The sequence below is a fragment of the Ananas comosus genome, linkage group 21 (genome assembly GCF_001540865.1).
Source record: "Ananas comosus cultivar F153 linkage group 21, ASM154086v1, whole genome shotgun sequence".
NCBI lineage: Eukaryota > Viridiplantae > Streptophyta > Magnoliopsida > Poales > Bromeliaceae > Ananas > Ananas comosus.
In genome coordinates this window covers 4,022,057-4,038,163 of record NC_033641.1, presented here as the reverse complement: position 1 = coordinate 4,038,163, position 16,107 = coordinate 4,022,057, and the positions used below count along the sequence as shown (strand labels likewise).

The 16,107-nt window shown below is 41.4% G+C and overlaps 1 long non-coding RNA gene across 1 annotated transcript; it reads left to right on the top strand.

The window, feature by feature from the left end:
• LOC109726172 lies at window positions 4,472–8,619 on the top strand. Its single transcript, XR_002220433.1, has 4 exons — window positions 4,472–4,981; window positions 6,845–6,972; window positions 7,965–8,045; window positions 8,135–8,619. It is a non-coding gene; the product is annotated as an uncharacterized LOC109726172 (long non-coding RNA).

Below are 16,107 nucleotides of genomic sequence, written 5' to 3'. Positions count from 1 at the left end.
CCCAATGATGCCATTTGCCTCATTTGCTCTCGCGGACTCAACTCCAAGGCACTTTTTGTGCTTTGGACATTCCCAACTCCCACAAAGGGTGTACTCTCGACAATTAGTCGATCCTGGATGGAGTGCAATCCTGATATTTCGAGAATTCACTTCCTTACAGTGGCATTGTGGCAAGAACAACTTAGAGAGTTGACAAGAACAATAGGTAGAAAACCTATCAACAAGTGGCATTGAGATTGGTGGCTATGAATCCTCAAGTTGAGGATTAGATCGATACTCATGATATGTCTTGGCTCGAGGGTAGTAGCTCCCCCTCGGGCGGTGCGCTCCGGAGTTGGTCACCACTGGACGTGGTAAAGTCTCCCGAGAGGATGGTCCCTAGGGAGGTTCGAGTCCCCCGTTATTAAGGGATTTGGGTTGTGAGTGATTGGGGTTAACATGGTTAACCGGTAAGATTGGGTAAAAGCCAAAATAAAGTAAATAATAAGCATGCATGCATATTTACCGCTTTATTATCATTGATGTATTTCCACTGACTCCTTTCCTGCAGGCATAGTATTAGATGCATTAGTACCGGTTACTTCTCTTCCTTTGTTATACTTATGCCTGGATAGACCTAGTGGGTAAGTCGGCGAGGTCGGTTGCCGAACCCACTGGGAACTTCGATTTAGTTCTCATTACCACTAACCCTACAGGTCCTAGCACGAGCGGGGTGGCGGAGGACCGAGGCAAGGGTTTGGCGCCGTAGATAGCGGCCACCGGACTTTACATACATTTTGTAGTCATTCCCTTTTTGTACACATGTATCAACTTTATTTTGTTGATTTAGAAATGCAAAGTTGTAAACAATATGTATTATTTGGTGGATGACTAATGTAAAAGAATGATAAATGAAAGCAAAAGATTGTAATGGTTTAGTTACTTTTATTTGATGCAAATGCAATCAAGTATCTTGTATGTTTATATTATAGCTTAGAGCTTCCGCTTTCGTTGTTGCTTGCCCTCGTGCAAGACTTGTATAATTGCTAATCTTATTGCTTGATTGCTTATTATACATGTTGTTAGAGCCTTGGGCGGACAGGGGAGGCTCTGTCCGTTCGGCGTCTGTTGACGTGACCCGAACCCGACCAAATTGGCGGGGATTGGGGCGTGACATGACATCTATGTCTTACGATACATTTGCATCCTATTGCTATCTTACTCTCTGTGGCTTTTCCCCATTTACGAATGGACGGTTGTACAGAATTCAATATCTACCTCTCTATGCCTTTTTAAGAAGAATGAAAGTCGCAGCTACCAATTGGATGGCGCATTAGATGGCAACTATCTACACTAGATAGTACGGCTTTTCCATGCGCAACCATTTATCACTGCTCCACTTCTTTCCTTACTTGCTCTTATTTTGAATTCTTTACTTCCCTTCCCTGCTAGAGCTTTACTTCACTGTATAGGGTGTGATTGGCATTCCTGCCCTGGGGTGCGGCCATGCTTTATGTTAATAGATTGTTCATTCTAGGTTGGAGTGTAATGCATTGAAAATTTATCTCGAGCTAATTGTGATCAAAGTGGTCGCAATAATGCTAAAATGGAAATTAAGTGTTTCTAAACTTAATTAGTAGCTTGAGAACAACAATTGACATGTTTTGGAAGTAGGAGAATAGACACGAATGGAATCGAAGTGGCTAAAGACCTCCAATTGCTATTGCTACTCTAAAGCTGNTTTAATGTAATAAGTAATTGTGATGTAAAACGTATCTAGTGAATGTGAATGCTTGTAATAGCAAGTAGATTATGTTTTTGATACTTCCTTATGCAATCCTTGATTGAAATGTGTTCCTGGTTGGAACTTTGTACATTGTATTGATTGCGACGCCTTGAATGTACAGGGGAGACTCTGTCCGCGGTACAGGGAAAACCCTGTACGTTCGGTGGTTTGTCGGCGTGCCCGAAACCGACCAAATAGGCGGGCTCGGGGCGTGACATAACTGTTCGTAGTTGGTCACGCTCAATACCTTTGTTCTCTAACAACCACCTGCATGTTCGCTCCAGTATCCCCACACTGATGACTCGAGATTCATCATCCCAAAGAGAAGCGGCACACACATCAATCTTACCGGATCAATCATCGTCTCCATGATGATTCACCGATTGAGAACATTTAAGAATTAATCACGAATAATATGTATATCAAATTCTCAACTCTTAAGAATACATATTATCATCTTATTAATTCAATGAATAATTTACAGACACATAAAAAACATGAATGGAATAAAAAATTCAAATATATAAATAATAAAAATTAAGTACAAAAATATCTTTTAGAAAAATAAAATGCTCAGCCTGATAGGCTTTTAGGATATACAACTAACATAGAGTTGATAAAGGACTATGATGTGAGTATCCAGCATTACCCCGACAAAACTAATGTAGTGCTAGACACGTTGAGTAGGAAGTTGGTGCAGAGTTTGAGTATTTTGTGAATTTCAAATTCAAATTTTGATTGAAATTTTGATTCCAACGATTGAAAATTTGATTCTTATTTTGAAATTTTAAATTCAAAAATTGAAATCAAATTTCAAATTCAATTTCACAGTGAAATCAAATTTAGAATTTCAAATTCAAATTTCTTATTCAATTTTAAAGAGGAATTGAAGCTGTAAATTATAAATTCAAAATATTTTGAATTCAAAATTGAAATTCAAACTTCAATCTCAAATTTGAATTCAAATTATAAATCATATTTAAATTTTGAATTCCAATTCCAGAAAACTATTTTTTTTTTTAATTCAAACTTGAATTTCAGATTTTGACTTGTAATTATAAAGGGAAATTTCGAAATGAACCTTAAGTATCTCAATTCAAATTAAAAATTTATTATAAAATTAGTTTGGGTTTAAATTAAATTTTTTTTTGAATGATCCTAAATGTTATTTAAGAAGCACCATGAACTAAATTAGATTATCATTTTACAAGCAGATTCGATTAATTTTGCCCACTCTAGCCCTAATCTCAATTCTATCGAATGATTTAAAGATGGGGTCATCCCAACCGGCTCGATCATAACAAAGTCTATAAAACAATTTGGTTCAAGTCTTTGAACCGAATAAGTCAAAATATCACTTTAAACAATTCAAACCGACAATTCAACCATCAAACCGGTAAATAGTTCCGATTTAAATCAACTGGCCAAAATTTTTAATCAAGTCATATAAAAATCCAACGTAAGGAAGTAAATTCTCGAAATCCGAGAGTTGGACTTCGTCCAGGACCGACTAATTGTCGAGTGGGTAGGCTTCGGAGGAGCTAAAGATGTCCAAAACACAAAAAGTGCTTTGGAATCGAGTCCGCGAGAGCAAATGATACAAAATCTGCACTTGGCAGATCTACTCTCGGGGTCCGGTCCCTGTCGGTGGGGACCGGTTCCCGTAAGCAGGAATTCTGGCAGAGGGGAGGTCCGTGCAAAACTACTCTCGGGGACCGGTCCCTAGTGATGGGGACCGGTTCCCGTAGGTGGTATGCGCGGCAGACAGCTCTCTGCGCAGAGTTTGCTCTCGGGGACCGGTCCCTGGTAGGGAAAGACCGGTCCCCGTGGCTGAAGGTTGCGGTGGACGCACGATGCAACCGGTCCCCAGGCAGGAGGGACCGGTTCCCGTACGCGTGAATTTGGGAAGGTCCTCAGGGACTGATCCCTTGCAAGGAAGGACCGGTCCCTCCGCGTGAAATCTGCTCAAGCAGAGTAGCTTGAGAGAAGAAAAGTTGAGGGGCTTAGCTGCGTTTGTTACAATAGATGGAGGGTTTTAGAGAGAAAAGCTCTCTCTCTTTCTCTCATCTACTCCCAAACACTCCCCTCACTCTCTCTCTCTAAGCTCTTCCTCTCTCTCCCTCTCTTGAAGCAAAGTAGAAGGAGAAGAAGGAGAGGAAGAAAAAGAAGGAAAGAAAGGTGGAGAAGAAGAAGGAGATCAAGGAGAAGGCCTTGGACACCTCCATCTCCCTCTCCTCTTCCCTTTGGAGCTAACTTAGAAGTAAGCTCTTGAACCCTAATGGTAGAACTTAGGGTTTTTGGCTTTTTGGCTTTTGAGATGAGGTCAAATGGACTTCTAGCACCCTTAATGGTGGATTAGAGCTAGAATCTAGGGTTCTATGGTGCTAATAGCATGATGTTAACCCTAGGGCTCCAAAATTGGATTTTTTAGAAAATGATGGGGTTGATCTCATTTGAGGGCATCTAAACCTAATTGGTGGGTGTCTAAACGCATTGGCGAAGTCGGAATTATGATTCGTCAAGCGGATAAAAAGATATGGGCAAAATGATATTAAATAAGCTTCGTTTCTACCTAGGTGGTGGAGACCTCGTCGTAAAGTGCGCCGAATAGCGTTTTCGAACCCTCCACACACTACAACATATTGGTTAATTGCTGGCAGATACTTGCTGGCAGATCTGGTGAGTGCCAGCACATGCACAAATTTTCTGGCAATTTTGTAAAGTGCCCGTATATTTTTATTACGCGATCTCAAAACCCAACTTCGCCAAGTTAAAAATGAAAAAATAAAAACCTTCGCGTGCGGGCGAGCGCTGCAAGCACGGGAGAGCAAAATTTTTTTTTCTTTTTGGCATGAGAAACAAAAACAGCCCACCTAACCTCTTTTTCATCCCATTCTTCACACTCTAAAAAATCTTTCTCAATCCCTTCCCTCAGAATCTAAAAGCCCTGTTTCCCACTTTATCAGCCCCTTTCTTCATAATCTAAAAGCCCTAATTTCTTGCTTCCACCTCAAGCAGGGCGTCATCCACCTCGGCAGCGGAGGCTTGTTATCCATCACGGCAGCAACAATCACTGCACGGAGCTTGTCAATCACCGCACGAAGTCGCCAGATTTGCTATCTCCTCGACCTCAAATTTCTCGCTTCGTTCACCACAACGTGAGAGCGCGATCCCTCCAACAAATTTCATAGCAGTGACCGTATTCGTAAAATTTGGGTAAGAATTTTGCATTTGGATTGATGCATGGACAAGAAATTTGTTTAGGGCTTTTTTATTGTGGAATTTGCTGTGATTTTTGTTAACGGCAAACCGTATAAAACGCTCCGTTTACAATCTTTTTCCAAAACATCAGAATAAAACAAGGTTTTTTTTTTCCCTTGCTCAGAGTATTTGCGATCGGTTTTGCCGAATTATATTCCAAAAAATTCAGATTGAGCAGCGGAAACATGAAATTTTTCAAAAAAAATTTAGATTTGGCGGCTGCGGAAAGGTGAAATTTCTCGAACCGTTGTCGCTCGACCACCGTTCCGCAAATCCGTGCACCTCCTAGTGAGCAGTCGAGCAACCTTGCCGGTTCGATTTTGAAGGAATCATGGATACAAAGCGAAGCAAAGAAAAAATGAGGAGAAGCGAGTAAGAAAGGAGAAGGGGCAAAAAACGCGGCGTATGGTGGTTGGGAAACAGCGGGGTCCACGAGGCTACACTTAGCATCCTGGACCACGCAGGAGGGAGAGGTCTGTGGACCTCTCACTCTCTTCCCACTTTGTCTTTTTGTGTGTGATTATATATATATATATATTTATTTATAAATAGTAAGTTTGAATGATTAATAAAATTATACAATTATTTTATGAATAGTAAAGGTAATCTCAACTATACTATTTCTACAACTACATCTAACCAAACGGCCCCTATGTATCCATATACATACAGCTATGATATTTGGTATCAAAATTTAAATAAATAAAAGCATCAAAGAAATCGAAGGACGGTGATATTAACATATCTAAAGTTATCATATAGATATCTTTTTCAATAAATCTAATCAGTATCAATTAATCTAAAGTGACCAAATTTGGTATTTGATCCGTNTTTATATTAGTTTATTTTTATATTTATAAAAATTTTAATTATTTATGATATTTATGATGATAGTATAAATCTCAAGAAAAATTTTAATTTAATAGATAAATTTTTATTCCGAATTTTTTAATGATAAATGTAAATTCTCGTATGAATCGTGTATACGAATTATTGATGATTCCATTTTTAAACTGTATTTTTCAACGAATTTAAAAATTAATATATGAATTTTATTCGTATTTTATCCGTACTGAATTTTTACCGTATCAAATTAACTAACTATGGCTGTGATTGGAAAAGGAGAGGGTGTTGGGATTTTTTTTTCTTTTAAAGCAAAAATATAAAGGGATGCCCTCCACTACTAAAATTTTTTTGTTTATTTAAATCTTATTAACTTTTAATTGTTTTTGTTTGAGTTTCTTTTTATAGATTAAATTAGGGATTCAATAACCAGTGGCTTTAATTGTTAATGTAATCTACAATATCAAAGTTGAAAAAATGCGTTGGGCATATAAATAAAATTTTGCATTTAAACAAACTAGATTTAATAATTACAATTTCAAGTATTTTCATTAGAGAAAAGAGAAGAATAAATGAGGGAGGATTTTCCTTTTTTTTTGGCGAAAGGTAAGTCTATTTTATAATGGTCGATTGCTGGGATTTATCTTGTTGTGAATTTTCTGATGTATTAATCAGAAATAGATATCAATTGAAATATGAGTTAAAGTAATAGGGGATGCATAAAATTATAAAACTATAAAATGCATAGAGTTGTAGATTATGTTAGAAACTTGCAAAGAGACTTTTAAGTATATAAGCATTTCTATTTATGTATGCATCATGCACAAAAGTGATATTTTGTGGAGAAAAGAAAAGAATTTTGTTTACATATTGTTTTGTCAAATACTATATGCTAATATTGGCATTTTTTTTCTAAAATTTTAAACCAAATTATATATTTAATAATCTCTTTTTTAATTTGTACTCTTATTGTAGATATTTGTGGATATTGGATCAGACAAACTCGATGGCCTTACTCATTATCCTTGTTGATCGAAACCTACGGCCGCGAGAAAAGATGAGATAAAACCTGCAGCCACTTCGCCAAATAGCAAATTTTCTAGGTTAGTGATGTGATTTTAAATCATTGTGAGAAGAAATTTTAAATTTTTTTTTCAGAAATTTATGATTTTAAATTAAATTTGGAGATGGCACCCATGCAAGACCATAGATGAATTTATGCACTACTATTGATTGTTGATGACTTTTGACTCCATCTCTGATGCTTTATTTTTGTGATTGTTAACTTGGTATTGGAATTGTTTAATCCTTTATTACATGCTTGAGATTTGCATTGCTATAAATTCTAGTTTTAGCTTTTTGTAATATGGATACTTTATTGCATATTTTAGTTTGTTTATTTTGTTGGGTAATGCAACTACACCTATAATTACTTTTATAATTTTAATGTACATTTTGGAGTTGCCTCTAATCTTCTGTAAAATAATAGTACATATTGTTTTTCTTTAATTCATCTATTTTTCTTTTTCTATTTTTTTATTTTTTTATTTTTTTACTTTTCTAATGGATATATAGGAACAAAGATGGGAAAAAATAAAATCTTTGTTACTATTAGCCTATTTCTGCACTGAAAAAAAGTCATCATGCACATCTATACTTTACAATTTAATGGTGACTAATTTTAGCTCGGCATTTGATCGTTCAATTTGATCAAGCTAGCTATATACATATTTTATTCAATAACTACTCTTAAGTGAAGTGAAGACGAAGCTAAGAAACTAATAGATATGCAACAAATGTATATTCTGAACATGTATAGGAACATGTACAATCAAACTACCAAGCTAATCAACATCTTCCGAAGAGTCAACAAACACAAGTTCAACGAAATACATTTACTGCAGTTCATAATTTAATTAGTCACATGTATTCTTTTAATAGATTTTTCTTAGAAATTCCATGATCTCAAGGGTATAATTACCTATGACGGTAAAAATTCGATAAAAGTGAATTTTAATGCGCATTTAAATTTGGATAAAAATTTTCAAATACTTATTTATAATTTATTTAACAAGAACTTGTTAAGTTTGTGCAGGTGTAACTTATTCTATTATCGTGACACAAAATCTAAAAGTAGCTGTCTAAACATGGATAAGAGTTGGATTAATAAGTCGAGGTAATTTTCTAAATTTTTAGACACTAATTTTTGGTAAGGAAGCATTTATCAGTTAACATATCTAATCATTTGAACCAAATAAACTGTAGGACGAGTAATGATTACCAGCAAGGATTGGATCTATTTCTCAAATTTGCATTTGAAAATGCATCAAGAAATGAGATGATTCTATGCCCATGTAAAAAATGTACTAATTGCTTCCGGAGGGAATATGAAGTTGTCTATGAACATTTGTTATGTGATGGATTTATGCAGAGCAATACAAAATGGATTTTTCATGGAGAAGGCAATTTTGCTTCAAAACCTATCCATGAGGCTAATTTGAAGACAAAGAAATGCAAGACGATGAAATTGATGAGATGATACACAATGCGTTTTATTTTCCAACTTCTGACATGGAGTTGGGAAATTCAGAATTTGATAATACAATGGAGGAGCCAAATGAAGAGACAAAAAAATTTTTTAGATTGGTAAAAGATGCTAATCAATAGTTATATCCAGGCTGTAAGATGTTTTCGAAACTCTCTTTTATTGTGCGTCTATTGCAGATTAAATACCAAGGAGGTTGGAATAATAAGAGTTTTGACATGTTGCTAGAATTATTGAAACAAATGCTTCCAGAGGGAGAAACATTACCAGAAAGTTTTTATGAGACCAATAAAATTATGAAGGACTTAGGTCTTGGGTATGAAAAGATTGATGCATGCCCAAATGATTGCATTTTATATAGAAAGGAGTTTGCCAATGCATCATCATGCCATGTATGCGGTGCTTCAAGATGGAAAGTAGTTGAAAACAAGATGAACACTAGAAAATCTAAAGCAAAACATAACCATAATGTTCCAATGAAGGTCTTGCGGTACTTTCCATTAAAATCTAGGTTACAAAGGCTATTTATGTCATCAAAAACAGCATCAGAAATGAGGTGGCATAATGAAGGGCGAACAAAAGATGGAATATTAAGACATCCTGCAGATTCTCCAGCATGGAAAGATTTTGATCACAAGCACCAACAATTTTCATTTGATCCACGCATTGTAAGACTTGGTTTAGCAAGTGATGGTTTTAATCCATTTCGAATGATGAGCATTTCTCATAGCACATGGCCTGTTATTTTAATTCCATACAATCTACCGCCTTGGATATGTATGAAACAATCTAACCTCATTCTCTCATTACTTATTCCCGGTTCATCTGCTCTAGGGAATGATATAGATGTATACATGCAACCTTTAATTGATGAGTTAAAAGAATTATGGATCGAAGGGGTTAAAACATATGATGTGTCATGTGGTCAAACATTTCAAATGCGTGCAGCAATATTGTGGACTATAAGTGATTTTNCGTGTTGGTCCCGTGGGTTTTTCTCCAAGTTGGAGTTTTCCCACGTAAATCTCGGTGTGCTTTTTATTTTCCGCATTTATTTTTATTGCATAGAGATTTGTGGTTTTTGGCCGTTCACCTATTCACCCCCCTCTAGGTGATAGATACAATCTAGATAGATCCTTGGGCTACTCAAAACTTTCAGAATTTTTCCACATCATTGACTGCGTCCCCGATGTGATGAAAGATGATCAAGACAGGGCCGATTGGTTCTTACGAGGACTTCAGCCGGGGATCTACAAAGCCGTGCAGATACTCAAGCTCCCGACCTTTGCGGAGGTCTTTGATCAGGCGCTGTGGGCAGAGCACGGAGATGCCCATGTGCGCGAGGAGCGTGAGCTTTTAGCCAAGTCCAAGGAAAAGGGCAAGAAACGCCAGGGTGGCGGTGCGGTGGGACAGTCGAGTTCCAAGAAACCCCCGAAGTATCCGCGGACGCAGTACAAGGGCCGTGGAGCACGGCGGTGTGTCATCTGTGGCGGAGACCATCAACCGGCGCATTGTGAGCAACGCCAAGGCAAATGCTTCAAGTGCGGGCAACCGGGTCACTTCATTCGAGATTGCCCGGGAGGTGGAGCCTCGCCTGCCCCATCCATTGCATCAGTGCCGGTAGTTCCAGCTCACCATAGAGGAGCTCCATTGATGGCGGCGTCAGCGAGACGTGCCTTGGCTCCGCGTCAGCCCGAGATGACGCGATCGACACCGAGCGGGCGGGTGTTTGCCACTCAAGTCCAAGTCGAGGAGCCTGCTGAGCCAGAGGAGCATCAACTTGTGGTAGGTATGGTTTTAATTAACGGAGTTTGCTCCAGGGCTATGTTTGACACATGTGCCACACACTCATTCATCAGTAGATCATTTGCACGCATGCATGATATAGTCATAGAGGCGAGTGAGGGCAAGTGGCAGGTTTAGGGCCCTGGGTCGACATTTAGTACCTATACGGTGTGTTCTTCGTGTCCAGTACAAGTAGGTGACTAGATAATGCCTATTCGGATGTTGGAACTCAAGTACCTTGAAGAGTTCGACGTCATATTAGGCATGGACTGGCTCTCGAAGTATCATGCAACGATTGATTGTAAGAGCAGAGTGATCACATTTCGTGAGCCAGGACAGGGGGAGTTCATTTATCGGGCTTGTCGGAGCTCGTGCTTCACCGCGACGGTGTCAGCGACGAGAGCGAGAAAATGGGTCAACAGCGGTTGTGCTGCGTTCTTGGCGACTGTTGTAGAAGTGGATCGAGTGGCTCCGACCTTGGAGGAGTTGTCAGTAGTACGGGAGTTCCCGGATGTGTTTCCCGCGGAGTTACCGGGGATACCGCCGGATCGGGAGATCGAGTTCGTTATAGACTTGATTCCGAATACCGCGCCAATCTCGAAGGCTCCGTACAGAATGGCGCCGACAGAATTAAAAGAGTTGAGGGATCAACAACAGGATCTTCTCGACAAGCAGTTTATCCGGCCAAGTGTATCACCGTGGGGAGCCCCGGTGTTGTTTGTGCGGAAGAAAGACGGATCGTTCCGACTCTGTGTGGATTATCGAGAATTGAACAGAGTCACGATCAAGAACAAATACCCACTTCCCCGAATTGATAACTTATTCGACTAGTTGCAGGAGTCGTGTGTGTACTCGAAGATAGACTTGTAATCCGGTTATCACCAATTGAAGATTAAGCCGGAGGATGTTAAGAAGACCGCGTTTCGCACGCGATATGGACACTACGAATTCACGGTCATGCCTTTCGGGCTTACGAATGCCCCGGCGGCATTCATGGATTTGATGAACCGTGTCTTCAGAGAGTTCCTGGACCGATTTGTCGTGGTCTTCATAGACGACATATTGGTCTATTCTCGCAGTGACGAGGAACATGCCGAGCATTTGAGGATTGTGCTTGAAGTCCTGCGGGAGGAGAAGCTATATACTAAGTTAAAGAAGTGTGACTTCTGGCTCCAAGAGGTCGCATTTCTAGGGCATGTGATTTCTGCGGGTGGAGTTTCTGTAGACTCGAGGAAAGTGGAGGCAATTAAAGATTGGCCGCACCCAACGAACGTCACAGAAGTCAGAAGCTTCGTGGGTTTGGCGGGCTATTATAGACGGTTCGTGGAAGGCTTTTCAAAGATAGCAATTCCACTTACCCGCCTGCCTCAAAAGGCACCAAGTTCGTCTAGAGCGACGAGTGCGATCGGAGTTTCAAAGTGTTGAAGGAGAGATTAACTTCGACTCCGGTGCTCGCCTTATCGGTGCAAGGTGAAGACTTCGTGGTCTACAGCGACGCTTCCTATCTGGGGTTGGGGTGTGTACTGATGCAAAACGGGAAGGTAATTGCTTTGCATCCCGTCAGCTGAAGTGCTATGAGAAGAACTACCCCATCCATGATCTGGAGCTAGCGGCAGTGATCTTCGCCTTGAAGTTGTGGCGGCACTATCTATATGGTGCGCATTGCGAGATCTACACCGACCACAAGAGTCTGAAGTATCTGTTCACACAGAAAAAGCTTAATATGCGATAACGGCGGTGGTTGGAGCTATTAAAGGATTATGACGTGGACATCCTTCACCACCCCGGGAAGGCGAATGTGGTCGCGGATGCACTGAGCAAAAAGTTCGCAGAGAACCTCACTATGTGGGTTACGAATCAAACACCCCTGTGGCTAGACATGGAGCGAATGAAGCTTGAGGTAGTTGCTTCCAAGATTTCGGCTCAGCTGATGGCACTCGTTGTCCAACCGACCTTGTTGGAGAGGATCAAAGATCTGCAACCCGCGGACCCAGAACTCCAAAAGGTGCGGCGCGACATCGAGAATGGTCGTGGCGGCGATTTTATGGTAGACGCCGATGGTGCACTTAGATTCCGAAATCGATGGTGTGTGCCGAATAATGAGGAGATTCGAGAGCTAATCTTACAAAAGTCGCATCGGTCGCCTTATTGTGATCAGCCGGGCGGCACCAAGATGTATCAAGGATTAAAAATGCACTATTGGTGACCGGGAATGAAAAGTGATATTGGGTGCTTCGTGGCTAAGTGCTTAGCGTGCCAACAAGTGAAAGCAGAGCGTCGGTTTCTAGCGGGAAAGCTTCAAAGCCTACCAATCCTCTTTTGGAAATGGGAAGATATATCAATGGACTTCGTGGTCGGCTTGCCTCGCTCAACAGGCGGCCATGATGCGATTTGGGTAATTGTGGACCGATTGACGGAGTCGGCTCACTTTTTGTCGATCCACACCACGTGGGCAGGTGACAAGTTGGCGCAGGTATACCTTGACGAGATAGTGAGGTTACACGGGGTGCCGAAATCGATCGTGTCAGATCGTGACCCCCGATTTACCTCACACTTCTGGAAGAGCCTGCAGGAAGCCCTTGGCACACGGCTCGATTTCAGTACAGCATTCTATCCTCAGACAGATGGGCAAACAGAGAGGACCATTCAAACTCTGGAGGATATGCTGCGGGCGTGTGTCATCGACTATAAGGGGAGTTAGTGTGATCATCTGCCGATGGCCGAGTTCGCCTACAACAACAGTTATCATGCAAGTATAGAGATGGCACCGTTTGAGGCCCTCTATGGGCGGAAGTGTCGGTCTCCTATACATTGGAGCGATGTGGGTGAACGTGCAGAATTCGGCCCAGACGTGTTGCGAGAAGCGGAGGAGAAAGTCCGCCTTGCTCGCAAGCGATTGCTCACGGCGCAGTCGAGACAGAAAAGCTATGCTGATAGGCGCCGTCGAGACATAGAATTTGCGGTGGGTGACCACGTATTCTTAAAAGTTTCACCAATGCGGGGTGTGAAGCGGTTTGGAGTGCGGGAAAAGTTGAGTCCCCGGTACATTGGACCATATGAGATATTGGAGCGAGTTGGCACGGTGGCCTATCGACTTGCCTTGCCGCCGAAGCTCGCGGATGTACACGATGTATTCCATGTCTCCAACCTTCGCAAGTACATTCATGACTCCGAGCACGCAATGCTATACGAGCCGCCGGAACTCCAGGAAGACTTGAGCTACGAGGAGTTTCCGGTGATGGTTATCGCCCGAGAAGTGCGAAAACTGAGAAATCGCGAGATTCCCTACATGAAGATTCGGTGGAGCAATCACAATGATCGCGAAGCCACATGGGAACTCGAGGATCTGATGAGAAAGCATCATCCTCACTTGTTTGAGGAATAAGGTATGGAAACTGAGTTTAAATTAAGTTGAATAAGTTTCGAAGACGAAACTCCTTTTAAGGAGGGGAGGATGTAAGGAAGTGAATTCTCGAAATCCGAGAGTTTGACTTCATCCAGGACCGACTAATTATCGAGTGGGTAGGCTTCGGAGGAGCTAAAGATGTCCAAAACACAAAAAGTGCTTTGGAGTCGAGTCCGCGGGAGCAAATGATGCAAAATCTGCACTTGGCAGATTCTGCTCTCGGGGACCAGTCCCTGGCGGCGGGGACCGGTTCCCGTAAGCAAGAATTCTGGCAGAGGGGAGGTCCGCGCAAAACTGCTCTCGGGGACCGGTCCCTGGTGATGGGGACCGGTTCCCGTAGGTGGTATGCACGGCAGACAGCTCTCTGCGCAGAGTTTGCTCTCGGGGACCGGCCCCTGGTACGAAAGGACTAGTCCCCGTGGCTGAAGGTTGTGGTGGACGCGCGATGCAATCGGTCCCCAGGCAGGAGGGACCGGTTCCCGTACGCGTGAATTTGGGAAGGTCCTCAGGGACCGGTCCCTAGCAAGGAAGGACCGGTCCCTCCGCGCGAAATCTGCCCAGGCAGAGTAGCTTGAGAGAAGAAAAGTTGAGGGGCTTAGCTGCGTTTGTTACAATAAATGGAGGGTATTAGAGAGAAAAGCTCGCTCTCTTTCTCTCATCTACTCCCAAACACTCCCCTCACTCTCTCTCTCTAAGCTCTTCCTCTCTCTCCCTCTCTTGAAGCAAAGTAGAAGGAGAGGAAGGAGAGGAAGAAGAAGAAGGAAAGAAAGGTGGAGAAGAAAAAGGAGATCAAGGAGAAGGCCTTGGACACCTCCATCTCCCTCTCCTCTTCCCTTTGGAGCTAACCTAGAGGTATGCTCTTGACCCCTAATGATAGAACTTAGGGTTTTTGGGTTTTTGGCTTTTGAGATGAGATCAAATGGACTTCTAGCACCCTTAATGGTGGATTAGAGCTAGAATCTAGGGTTCTATGGTGTTAATAGCATGATGTTAACCCTAGGGCTCCAAAATTTGGATTTTTAGAAAATGATGGGGTTGATCTCATTTGAGGGCATCTAAACCTAATTGGTGGGTGTCTAAACGCGTTGGCGAAGTTGGAATTACGATTCGTCAAGCGGATGAAAAGATATGGGCAAAATGATATTAAATAAGCTTCGTTTCTACCTAGGTGGTGGAGACCTCGTCGTAAAGTGCGCTGAATAGCGTTTTCGAACCCTCCACATCATCGAAAGGTGGGTAGTGTCATTCCGAAGCAACCGGGCTCCTTTTTATGTCTTAGCATTTATGAATTTGCATCTCTTTCATATGCATTGTAGGATTGCATCGTATTTCCATTCCTTATGCTTGCTAATGATATCGATGTATGAGTAGAAATGCATGATTTCGGCTAGATGAGGATTGGGTCTTGACATTTGAATCCTATAGTGCTGAGGAAGAGAGATGAACTCGATGAATGAAAAGACATGATGAATGGTATATGACTTAGTGTAAATAACACTAGAGGCATGTGAACTTAGAGATAGGTGGATTCCCTAGAAAATGACTTGTTGCATGAACACATAATGAGGCCAAACATAGTATTTGGACATTAGGATAGGTGGATTCCCGAGTGACTTGTAACCCTAGAGTGGATAAAGTATCCTCGAGTTGAGAGGATTGATCATATTCACAGTCTATTTATACTTGTGGTGGTCGCTCCACCCGAGTCTTCGTGCACTCCGGAGTTTGGCGCGAGAGGGACGAGTTGATGTCCTGCAGACGGCCCCGGGTTTGAGAGCGAGGTGCGTCTCCTTACCATATGAGGTTTCAGGTGAGTCGTGGATGAACCCAAGTGGATCGCCAAGGATTGATTGAACAAGAGTATAGCATCGTTAATTGAACATTGCTTATTGGACATTATGGTTGGACATGATAGCATAGTAGTTGACATTTCACTATATGGTACGTGCATGCATATATGACATATGATTGAGCATAGTAGCATAGTTTTTCTACTATTGCATTTACTGCTTTGATATCTATCTATCTATCTATCTATCTATTTGCTTTTACCAACTCGGACCTAGTGAGGAGATCGGCAGAGTCGGCGGCCGAACCCACTAGGAACTATGGAAGATAGTTCTCACCCCACTTTGTTGCAGGGCCTAGTACCATTTCGCTGGGCGAGGACCGCGGCAAGGGCATCGCGCTCGAGCAGTAGTATGTAGTAGCTTTCCTTTGCATTAGCACACCTATGTATTTGAGAGAGATTCATGTAGGTGAGGATTGGAGAGCTATGTATTTTAATGACATTAGCAAACATGTATTCATTTTGGGAAAGAAAATGTAATTGTATAAGAATGCAAATGTGATGTAATAGTTAGTAAACTCGCTTTATTTCACTTGTGTTATCTTATGGATTCTTGCTCTTCTTTGTTGGCACTATTTGTGCCCCATTGATCGTATATATATGAATTTAATTTTTCTGGATAAATTCTTGTACATGATTGAGTTGTGAGCCTT